Genomic DNA, 12,307 nt, shown 5'->3' on the forward strand with positions numbered 1-12,307 from the left:
CTACAGATATATGGTGGCATTATTAAATGAAAGGTGATAAATAACCGCAATAACCGAGGAACAATAACTGCGCTGTGAGAAATAGACGACGGAAACGGGTCAGAATAGACACTAAATAACTCAACACTTGCCAAGCAGGATAGCAAAGTGCTAAATGAAGAAGAGCATTCATCATTTATTTAAAATTAAAAAAAAATTCTCTCTTTTTTTTGCACCAAACTAGTCGAAGTTATTTACTTTATTTTTCTGTAACTAGCGGTAAAAGGAAATATAGCAGTTTTTACATATCGTAATTCAGGTAATTTTTCAACATCCAGTTTTTACCGAAATTATCAGTTGTACCAATAAGAACTTTCTTGAACCAAAGTTTAGTTGAATAATTTGATTGGGATAAGAGAGAGAGACGGAACAATTAAAGCGGAATAATAGAAGAATCATTGGCGATGAGCAGTTTACACAGAACAGAAGCCGAGACACGAAATTTTTGAAGCAAAACTAAAAATAAAAAATAACACTTCAAAATAACAACAGATAATTTGTGCACGTGTCAAAGCACAACTTATTGGATTGAGAACGTTGCCCAACCAGATTTGGAGTTACTATCACAAATAAATACAATATAAAGTACTGAATTAGGTTCTATTTTTTGTAAAAAAAAGAAGTTAGGTTTAATGAGAATTGCGTGATTCATCATCTTAGGTATCCACAGTATTCATTATAACTAGAAAGCGCAACAATTCACTTTTGTTTAAACAGTCCCATTCTCGAAAGTGGGACTTTATTGCTCCGCTGCAGTTGAACTTTACCAAAAGAAGTAAAACATTCAAGCTAAATGAAAGGCGGTACAGATGCACCAGCAGCAGTAGAGAATTGCAGGCAGATGTTGGAATCTCTGGGCAAGTGGGGGAGAGAAAATGCAGCAAATTACTCAGTTTTGGTGAAATATTGCAATGAAAAAGGGCGATGGTAGAGTATCTCCACAACAACAGTTGGGCAACGAGCGTTTTTAAAGACGCACAAATGTTACCCAGGTTTAACGGAAATCTTCTAAGCTAATGTTGAACTGTACGGTACTCTAAAATTCGATTCCTTGTTTTAGGTCTCGGTATTCATCTAATGTTATATTCAGTAACTAAATTATGTCTTTCCAATTAGTTTAATATTCGACATGAGGTTTATTGGAATGAGATCTGGTAGATGTACGGCTATTAAAGTATCCACTACGGCACCATTGGTGCGTATAAACAAGCTTGGCGATGTACCAAGTTTTTATCTGCGGGTCCTCAACACCCAACTTGTTTCATCAACTAACTTGGTTAGGGCTTTTAAAGGTAATGTACTGGTAATGTATGCCCCACCACGGTATAACTGGCTGACCCTACAGGCGCTAACTTTCCTCAAGAATTAGCTGTTTCACTCCTCAAACAGGAGAAAATCTGATCCAGTTTGCTCATTTTTCATTAGCATATATTTATCAAGTTGAAGAGCAATCCTAGCTTCAAATTGATGATTTAGTTATATAAAATCATATTCTTTCAAGATCATAACTTGTTTCTTTACTTTCTAAGAACTTGAAATATTTAGCCCGTAGTGATAACGAATAAATGCAGAAACGATAAACATGGTAAAAATAATCTGTTGATTTTAATAATGAGTTCATTTATAACTAAATTCAAAGGAGACCATTCATAACATTTTATAACCGCTAACAGCAAATTATTTCGCTTCTAAAAGAAATTAAGTGATGAAACAAAGTTTCTTAAAAATGATTAGAACTGACCAGTATGGAATTTGCTGATGAGGCAAATAAAACTAATAGAAGATAGATTCATTGAATCACTTGCTGCAAAAAATCTTTTATATAAAACAAGACATTATTTTCTGTTATTCAATGAAAACTTCCCGTATTTAATCAATGTTTAAATTGTAAGGATAAGGTGAACCGATACAGGTCTAGTGAGTGACCAACATGGTTAAACCATAAGTGTGTGGTGAATACTGGTCTAGTGAGTGACCAACTTGCTTAAATATGAGTGAGATTGGCCTATTTAAGTCTTGTGAGTTACCAAAATAGTTAAGGAACTATTTCATGAACTGAAAAAGAAATATAAAACCTTCCGTGCAAATTCAATTTATACACCTAAAATATAACTAAGGTGAATGTTAAAAAATGGTCAAGCTGTAGTAACAGCATAAATGTTTACAGAAATTGCCACTAGAGTTCTTCATCAGCTGGAGTACAAAGTAAGCTTACAACGCCTATTTAATGGCGGCTTACCAGCCTACATTATGTCCATCTATAATCGATTTCACGATTAAACAATACTAATTCTCTACCTTTTTGTTTCTTTTAACGATTGTTGCGTAAAACATGAAGTATCATTCTAAAAGAAAGATTATTTATCGTATTATAAAAGAGAAATTTTTTTCTTGCTTAATTCGAAAGTTTATCAAATACCTATGGGAGAAATGTTGGAAATTTTTTTTTAAATTAATTATTTCAATGAAATTATTAAGTTTAAAGTATTGGCCAATCACAGTGCAGTACGGTTGCTGACTGTGGGCGGGTCCCACCTACGTCTAGGTTAGTCACGCCCCTTCCAATGGAAACCAGTTATGGGCTGGGTCAAAAGCGTTATTAACAATGGTGCTTCAATACCTTTCACTTATTTTTCTAAATCTTTCATTATTTTCTCATATTTTGTTAACTTTTTGTGTGACTCATGAAAGAATCTCGTATGAACACTCACATGACTTTTTCTTACCATAATTTACTAATATAATTAAATTCTTGTAAGTTAGAATTGCATAATAAAAAGAAAAAAGAGATCAAATTAATAATGTTGATAGGATGCGATAACATTCCCTCTGAACCGAACTATAATTTGAGAAAAAATGACAAAGACAAACTGTCATCTAAGCTTAAGTAGCCATTAGATCAGCTTTCAAATTTAAAAAAAATTCTCTGCACTCAGGGGTGTATCAACTTTGTATTTCCGGTGAAAATCAGTATGATTGCAATACTTCTAACCAGAGACAGGGGTGTAAACATAAACCAAGAAAAACTGAAAACCTAAAATCCATGTTCATGTATATCTTAGTGATGTATGTTCAACGTAACAAATAAACACAAGTTATTTAAGAGGGTACGCAAAATTAAACTTACATGTTACAAGGCATGCTGAGGGTTGCTTTATGAGGCAATATCCTTCGAAAAATCTTACATCTCCGTGAATCAAACACAATATACGTTTTTTATATATATACATATATACAGGGCTAGGCAATAAGAAATGTTCAAATGGGCCCTGAATTGGTTTAGCTGGGGAAGTTTTATAACGCAATACAGCTGGGTCAACGTACATGCATCTTATAGTATGTGCACATGTTCCCACTCACACATTTCACATTGTGTTCAGGAGCCGACCGATATAACAACACCCCCACACTATAAAGTAGCAACACCTTCGCTCAATGGTTTCTATTTAACAATCAATTGTACAAGTAATCGAGAAATCGTATTCTTAACCTTAAACCTTTAAGCGCACTTTTATTCAGCAACAAATAGCTTTTGAAAAACTGTTTATGGAAATGGAATATCGATTACATGAGTAACACAGAGGACAAAAAGCGGATTAACGAGTGGTAAGAGTTAGCCGAGCAGCAATTATCATACAATAAAAAAGTTGTTAGTTATTTCTAATGATCCTTTTCAAAGAGATATTAGCAAGAGATGAACCACTGGAGCTACCCACCTTCTTAGATTTGCTTAAACTACCCAGACAATAATATAAAAAGGATCTCAAATTGATTTTATAAATCCACCGCTCTGTCTTCAAGCATTACGGAAAACCTAGGAAGAGGTCTTTGCTGTGAGCAAAGTATTCATTAGCAAATGGTGGTACATACACTTATTTTGGAATAAAAACTGTTTTTCTTTTCCGACAAATTAGGTTCTTTTCAAAGAGAAGAATAGAAAAGAAAATTCTTGCCTCAATATTTGTGAATAGAAAACTTTTGTTAATTCGAATATTTGTCGTTCACAAGCAGTTCAAGAGAAAAAGTAGTCTAACAAAGTGAACAAAAACTCATTTATTAGGAAACCTCCGTTGATTACACAATAAAGAACATACCTTATTTCTTAATAACAAAGAAAAATTAAAACATTGAAACTCCAGCATGAAAACTAAAAACAAAATTGCATAACAATAACGGGCTGGTGGATGTCTTCGACTTGCACACCATATTTCTTGTAGCCTGACCGATTTCGGAATCATCCAACATTTAGAGGTAGACTAATTTGTGTCTGCACTCGGTAGTTGCCCGATTCTCATGGAACTCCGTTTAGTTAAGTAATACCTAACTTATTTTAGAACTATTTTACCATCTTATCAAAAACAACTACTGTTCATTCTTTTTGGTGACTGATTCATTTGAAAAAATAACTGCCATTTCAGTCTAGTAAAATTTATTTTGCCGAGCTTTCGACCTAGGGACTAGGTCATCTTCAGGGCTAGTTTTAGAAAGTAATACGATTACATTTCAGGGTTGGTGTGTCTTTTGTCTTGGTCTGTCTATGCACACTCAGTCCATGAACAGACATGACAGAAGACACACCAACCCTGAAATGTAATAGTATTACTTTGTAAACTAGCCCTGAAGATGACCTAGTACCTAGGGTCGAAAGCTCGGCAAAATAAATTTTACTAGACTGAAATGGCAGTTTTTTTTTTTAATCCCATTAAAAACAACTACATTAATTTTTAGTAAGCTTCGAAAAATCAGCATGGAAATATTGAGATACGCTCTGATTTAATTCAATTACTAAAATTTTACAGCTTCTGCTCTATTTTCTAGATATTTTGTTAAAACCGACAAAATAAAGCGTTTGGAAATTCTTTTCTAAATTCACCGCTAAGATAAAAGTATATGTAATAAATAATGAACGAAATTTAGTTCGTGCTGTCAAGTTATCTGGTGATATGGGCAGAAAGGTGGAACCCTCTTATCGTGAGATAAGATAAGACAGACAGGGTGGTCTAATAGTAAATCCTCTGGTCTGACACATTCTCAACTTGACTGCAGTGGGGGAGCCTTACGCCAACTTCATCCGTTAAAACTTGACCAACTCGAAAGACCATAAATACAACTTGAAAGAGAAGATTAGTAGATTCTAAAAACTCGTGCATCAATAGCTAACATTTTTCGATTTATATACAAGTTATTAACTGCCTGCCGTATTTAAAGATACGATTTAGTCGAGAGACTCTAAAAATAAAAGGGGCCAAAATATCCCTTCATTTTCAAAACTTTAAATAAATAATCTCTAATCCAGTTCCAACTTAGAAGCTGTCACCGACCAATATCTAACATAGTGACTGAATAAATTCAAGCCAGAACTGATAAAACCTAAAAGTATCTGTAACGTTTAATTACTTAAAACTAATATTCTTACTTACTTATAATTTTTGTCAAATTCTTGCGCAAAAAAAAAATTTAAATCCATCAGCAAATCTGACTCACCTGCAACAAACAGAAACATAATTTTAATAGTTTTTTCTAGAAAATAAACTAGTCTTCAAGGATGTTAGCCTCGTTGAAAGAGGTACTCAAATGTAGTAAGTAATTGCCTATTTTTTCAGGCGGGGCTTAACATCCAACTACTAATTAGATGTTGTGGACGGAGGCGACTAGCAAACATACTTTAAACTGTAAATTTCTTTTATTAACCATTAAATAAAATCCAAGGCCTAAGACCGGGAATCGAACCCAGTACCACAATACATATTAGCTTCGCAGGTTCTCGCCTCTAACCGCTCGGCTACCGTGGCGCCCAAATTAAATAGATATATAAATATAATAAATATAATTTGGAAAGACTTACATTATAAAAAAAGTTTGTGAAGTTTTAATGTAGAGCTACGAGTATATCATCATAACTGTTAAGAAATTCACGGAAAAGCGGGTTTATATAGAGGTAAGGAAGGGGTGAAAACAATAGGGCTGGAAAAACCTAAGGAATGTGGTGAGTAATTTGTTAAGTTACTGTTTGAAGGATGTTGTTGTAGAAATTTGAAAGATTGTTCGTGTCTGTCCTAAAGTTAATAGATTTTTAGTTAAGGAAGTTAGAGAACACCTCGATATATCGAAAAAACCATAACCAATGAATGATATTTAATGTTAAAGTAGGTTTCCCCTATTTATTTAACCTAAAAAAAAGAACCTTAGCAGCGTTTTAGAGTGCCCATGTTTTTAACGCAACTATCTCAAAAACCAAAACCATCTACTGGATTAACTTTCTTTTATAGGATCTACGTAAAAGGGAATTTTACCAATATACTCTTTTTTTGCCAGAATATCGATCTTGAGTTTTCACAGGTCCAAAGCATTGCTTTTTATAAATTGGTCTAAGAGTGGGGACAATGAAGCGTGTGATCAGCATTATGCAAAGAGGAAAATTCGTAGCATAATTGATGTACAGCATGATTGATACTGATTACACAATACATAGTAGCTTCGCAGGTCTACTCATCAATTGTATAATAGGACCAAAAATAGCTGAAAAATATAATAATGAGACCTAATTGGATGATCATTGGGGGTTTCGGGCGATTTTTGCCGCGCAAATTCAAGAAAATTTCACGTAAATTGAAATAAGCGAAGTTCAAGTGAGTTTTAGGCTTTTTCAAATATGCCTACACCATTTCCTAACAAGGCCAAAATTTTCACAAGATTGTTAACCGAGAAAAAACACTGCCTGGTGATCAGAAGAGCTCTTAGTTAAAAAAAAAGATGAAAGAAGAAAGAAGATTTCTTGAGGCCCTCCACTTTAAATAAATCTATAAGCATCGAGTTCCTTCCCCACCTCACGTATATTATTAGATTTTACGAAGAAAAGTAAATTTAAAACTGCAGTAATTTAGCATATTTATTGGCTGCTACATATGCAGGAGAAACAAATTTCACAAACTGTACTGAAATGATAGTCAATTTTGCTTGTCATTTACACAGGTCCAGAGCCACAATGGATCGCATTTCAGTCAGCACTCGATATGTTCTCGACGGGTTTTCACTTATCTATATATATATATATATATATTCAGCCAATTGTTCCAGCTTAAATCATCGTCATATTTACTTGTCAAAACCACAGGCCTTATAAAGCCACTAAAATTGAGCATGAACGTGTAGGAAAATTTAGCAGATTTAGTAACAAAACTTATATCAAAATTTTTATGGTTTCTTTGTCCCCCGTTTGTAAGATTGGCCAACTAATTATGCTGATTTCTTTCAATCATGCATAGATGATGAGATAAAATGTTTTTAAGATCAACACTGCATTGGGGTTTTTACATTATTGCGAACTAGAACTCAAGAGATTTTATTAAACATTCGACCACACACTATTCCTTAGGTCAAAAAAATACCTTATTAACTTTTTATAGACTTAGTTCCGGATGAATTTCAACAACTCACAAAAAGAGCTGGAACTTTCGATTAGTAAGCAGAAATTCCTAGGCTCATCGACTTCCTGTACTGAAATATTGGTGACGAATGAATACATTACGTACTTAGTCTACTTACAAATAGGGCAGGCTATCTTGGAAAAAAAAAATGCTTATGCCTTTTATATTATTGTATAATCCACATGCTTTTAAACATTTACAAATTCTAATCATAGCGATAATTTTTACAAAATAAGAACATTTCACAAAATATGACAGTCTCTACATTAATTATTATCTTTACTAAATGAACAAGAAGTAGTGAAGAAACAGTAACCTTCCGACAATCATTACTGGAGTAGCAGCAAAAGATCTGCATGACAGCTACGCAACACGACGTGCTACGTCATAGTGATAATTATTCACAAGTAATTAGTTAAGACAAATACTACAAGAAGAACGAACATGTGTCACTTTTAAAAGCCACATGATCACAAATTATAACTCTTCAAGATTAATGAGATTACTAAACAGCGTGATATTAGTTCATGTTCAAAACCAAGATATTAATCTATTCTTATAAAGCACTATAAAATGTACTTTTCAAAATATCATTCTCATTTTTGGTTACTTTAATGAAGTATACTTCTGCTATACATCTTAGAATTTGTGAAAGAAAAAATATTGAAATTATATAATTTTTAAGTGATATACGAGTATAATTTTGCATTCGTCGAAACTTGATGTATTAACACAGAATGCCAAGTTTTGAATATCTCTCAATAACTAATTCGTTTTTGAGATATAACACATGCACGTACAACCAATTTAAAAATTCAATTACGAAAATCTGGCACGATTGTAATTAATTTCCAAAAGTAAGGGATTAAAAGACAAATAAAAATCGATGTGGGCCCGCTGAAAATACCTATTTCCTAAAAACTAAGCAAATAATAAACCAGAAGTATGAAAATAAGTTTATTCTGAAAATAAGACAGTTTGCTAGAGTAATTTAGTAATCATTTTTTTCCCCTATTTTAGAAAATTGGCAGACAGTTTAGAGTAAAGAATGAGGGAGGTGTAAAGTATAAACCATTTAACTTTTCAAACAGTTAACGTTCATTTTGATATGACGGAGAAAAATAGGTATTCTCAGCAAGGAAGGATTTAGGCTGAGGGTAACTAATTGATCGGTAGCCATCAATCATGGATGACAGCAACGTTGAAACATATTTTCAATCTCTCCAAATCTCCCCTTCCTTCACTGTCTACATAAAGGTTTCCCGTCGTACGTACTTACAGGTAGCTGTGGTAACCAATCCCCTGCCAGGCGCACTACGAAAATTTGGGAGGTGTATTAGTTTAGGTGTGAAAAGGTAAATCAAACCCTTTTCAGTTACTACGGTATAGATTATGTAGATTTTCCCTTAAGAGTAACAAGTGGCCTGCCTACCTAACCAACCTTCTAGAGTATTATGGCCCACTAAGCTTAAAGATAGAACAAGCATTTCTAGCAAGAGGTTTCAGCTGTGAAGTAAATTTCTAAAAAAACCATAAAATATAATAATAATCATATAAAACAGAAAAGATAAACAGGTAAGAAACTATCACAGCCTGTTTTAATGGTTCCCATTATTTCAAAAGTAAATTAACAAAACATCATAAACTGTCAGGAGGATAACAGTTAATGAGTCCACCCTGGAAGTGATCTTAGCAAGAAAGCCTTTGAATGTCTTACCATCTGCTATTCTAGAACTAGATGCTAGTTAGGTCTTCCTGAAACCATACACATAACGGAGAGAGAACGCATTATGTTTATCATAATATTCCGTGTTCTGAATAAAGCGAAATAAAACGTGGTGTGCCGCAGGAATCACTTCTACTTCCTGTTTTTTTATTTTTATTAAATGATTATAATAATTACTTCCAGGTAGAAGATCATTGCGAAGAGAAAGAACGTGAAGAAGCAAGCAGCAGTAGGCAAGACCGAGGATATTGTCTGAAAGAATGGTTGAATTCGAATTAATTAATATTGAATCAAGAACGAATATGTCTGGAAAAAAAAAAATGTAAAAGAAGACGCTTATCTTCAGTGTAAGGCACTCCTGGAAACGAACATATTGTAGGGTTTTTATTGTCATCCAAGATTTCCAACAAAGCGCTATCTACTGTCGCCACAAAATATTATGCTAATAAATTATCGGCTAACAATGTGTGTATCATGTAATATAAATTATATTATTTCAAGGAACTTTATACTAATTATACAATTTAAATAAATATTAGATAATAACCTTGTTGTTTTATTTTGAAAATAATTATTTTACATTTAGGCACAACCATTTAAATTTAAAATATAATCAAAAAACAAAATTAAATATAATGAATAAAACTAAATATCTGTGGTGAATTCTTTTTAAATCTAAAATTTCAGCAATCCCTGTAATATTTTGCAGGCGAAACCGTCTACTAATAATGAAGTGATGCTTTAGAGTGAGATGTTTAATGATGCATATATTTTAGAATCCTTAACTTTTTTTGGGGTCAGTAGTACAAATAACGACGGTAGGACTTTTTAATGAGGGGAAAAGACAAACCAAGAAAAAAACGTTGAATTTTCAAGAAATCGTTTCGGTAAAATGTAGGAATTTAGACGCTAACTGAAATACACAAAAAAGACCTTTCGTTTAAAGAACTTTTAGTTTTGAATTAAGAAACAAAACACTTACTTCAAGCGAAAACACAAAGAAATTTAATAGAAAAAGTAATTTTGTATGAATACATATTAGCAATAATAGCATTTACCGGAAAATTCCTTGGCAGAAGGCAAACTATAAACTGGGAAAAAAAAAGGAATGGAATGCATCAGGAACAGTGATAGCGTGGTCAACCATTTACGATCTTGAAAGGATCTTCAAGTCGTCGATTAACAACCAAAATAAATTGGGTCTAAGAGGATGGAAGTGAAACCGAATGAAAGAAGGCCTAAAGGCATTTGGAGGTAAGTGGTAGGTTGTTGTTGCTGGAGAAAGGAATCAGGTCGATGGGCATCAAACAACAACAACACTCATTGTAGCAGCAACAAAGGGTAACAAGGATAATGCCGGTGGTGGTGGTGGACTGGACCAGTTAGAGTGTAAAAGGGAACAAGATTAATGGAGAATACTGAAAGAAGATGATTGCAAAGAAGTAAGAGGGGCCAGCCAAAGAACGGTACCAAAAAGGGGGAAAAAAAGGGATGGCGAGGAGGAATAGGAAGGTAGCGGACTGGCCGAAGAACAGGCCAGGGGCCTCTCAAACATACTTTAGCTAGTGAACATCAACTCTACTGAATAATACAAGAGGAGTGCCATACTCTTCCAGATCTAAACCATGTACCCAGGAATGGGGATATACTCAAGTAGTAGAGACTCTTCTCCACTTGGCTTCCCAAACACCAAACATTGTGTACCCGGCGCGTCTATATCTTATCTCAACAGTCTACACTCGTTTACCTCTGGCAAACGTTTTACCACAGTCCTTAGTCGGACCTCATGCCACCAAAGACTTCAGCCAAGTGGATATCTACCAACCATTTGTATTAAAAATGGTATTTTACCACCCAATAATCTGTCCAGAAAAGCTGCTAAATAAATAAACTCAACAGATTAAATAGTTTAACACTGAAATTAAGATAGGACTTAAGATTCGGAAGAAATTTTTCTGAGATGTGGCCCCATACAGAGGTTCAGACAAAGAAATATCAAAGGCTTTTACAATACCTAAACTGAGGAACTCTTCAGCGGCAATATTTTCCCAGCCACTTCTGGAATTTTTCCCTCAATCATCACCGTTCATAAGTAACCTTTTTTAAAGAAAACCATTATTGAGATTGATAGAACGTTTGTATCGTCCTTACAAAATATACGGCAATAAAAGAAATATAGAAGCCGTACACCTGTAAATCACAAGCAACTACTTCTTTGATTGGAAAGGCTCACGAAAAAATGAATACTACATAAGAAGAAATATTAATAATAACCTAAGAAACCACAAAATATGAAAAGAAAGCTGCCGAAATGAATACCTCTAGAACGCTTTCAAAAGAAACCACAGAAAGGTTTAACACGTTTTGCTCCTTTGTACAACAATAAAAATATAATTTATTGTTTACTACTGGTATTAACGTTGATTGACAAGCACAATCAAAGCTTTATGGATATCAAATGGTGCATGCAGATGGCCGTGTGTATTAATAATGTATCATATTTCCTTTTTAGAAGGAAACATGAAAACCGGGAAGTCTAGTTAGACGGTAATACAAGACGAGTCTATAGTAAAATGGAGTATGAATTGCTGTTAAAATAATGACTGGTCTATGAGCGATAGGTTATATAAAGCTATGGGTGGGAAAGAAGGGTACTACAGTAAAAAAAAGTTTCGACAAAGGAAGAAGGCAGACCATATGTGGGCCACATGTTGTGATGACTGTAGAAGAGTGTTTGGAGCAATGACGCAGGTAGTTCAAGTGCCAAGCGACGCGCGGTTTTACTTATTTCTTTTGATGGGCTTCTCAATTCTATTTCATTCCAATACTAATTGTTCCAATCATAATTGTGATTGCTATAGAAGGATAATACCTGATATGTGTTGCTTAACTCTTGAAATTTAAAAACAAAATTACTGAAATTAATTAAAATAAGGCGCCACGGTAGCCGAGCGGTTAAGAGGCGAGACCTGCAAAGCTAATATGCATTGTGATACTGGGTTCGATTCCAGTCATTTAGGCCTTGGATTTTATTTAAAGGTTAATAAAAGGAATTTACAGTAAAGTATGTTTGCTAGTCGCCTCCGTCCATGATACCTAATTGGTAGATAGATGG

General features: G+C 33.9%; 1 protein-coding gene across 3 annotated transcripts in view; it reads right to left on the reverse strand.

Moving 5' to 3' along the window:
• The window catches only part of Fas2 (neural cell adhesion molecule fasciclin 2), a 390,652-nt gene that overhangs the window by 224,477 nt on the left and 153,868 nt on the right, over positions 1-12,307 (reverse strand). The window lies entirely within an intron of this gene.

The sequence above is a fragment of the Rhodnius prolixus genome, unplaced genomic scaffold (genome assembly GCF_049639745.1).
Source record: "Rhodnius prolixus isolate KJV_2025 unplaced genomic scaffold, Rpr scaffold_3, whole genome shotgun sequence".
Lineage (NCBI taxonomy): Eukaryota > Metazoa > Arthropoda > Insecta > Hemiptera > Reduviidae > Rhodnius > Rhodnius prolixus.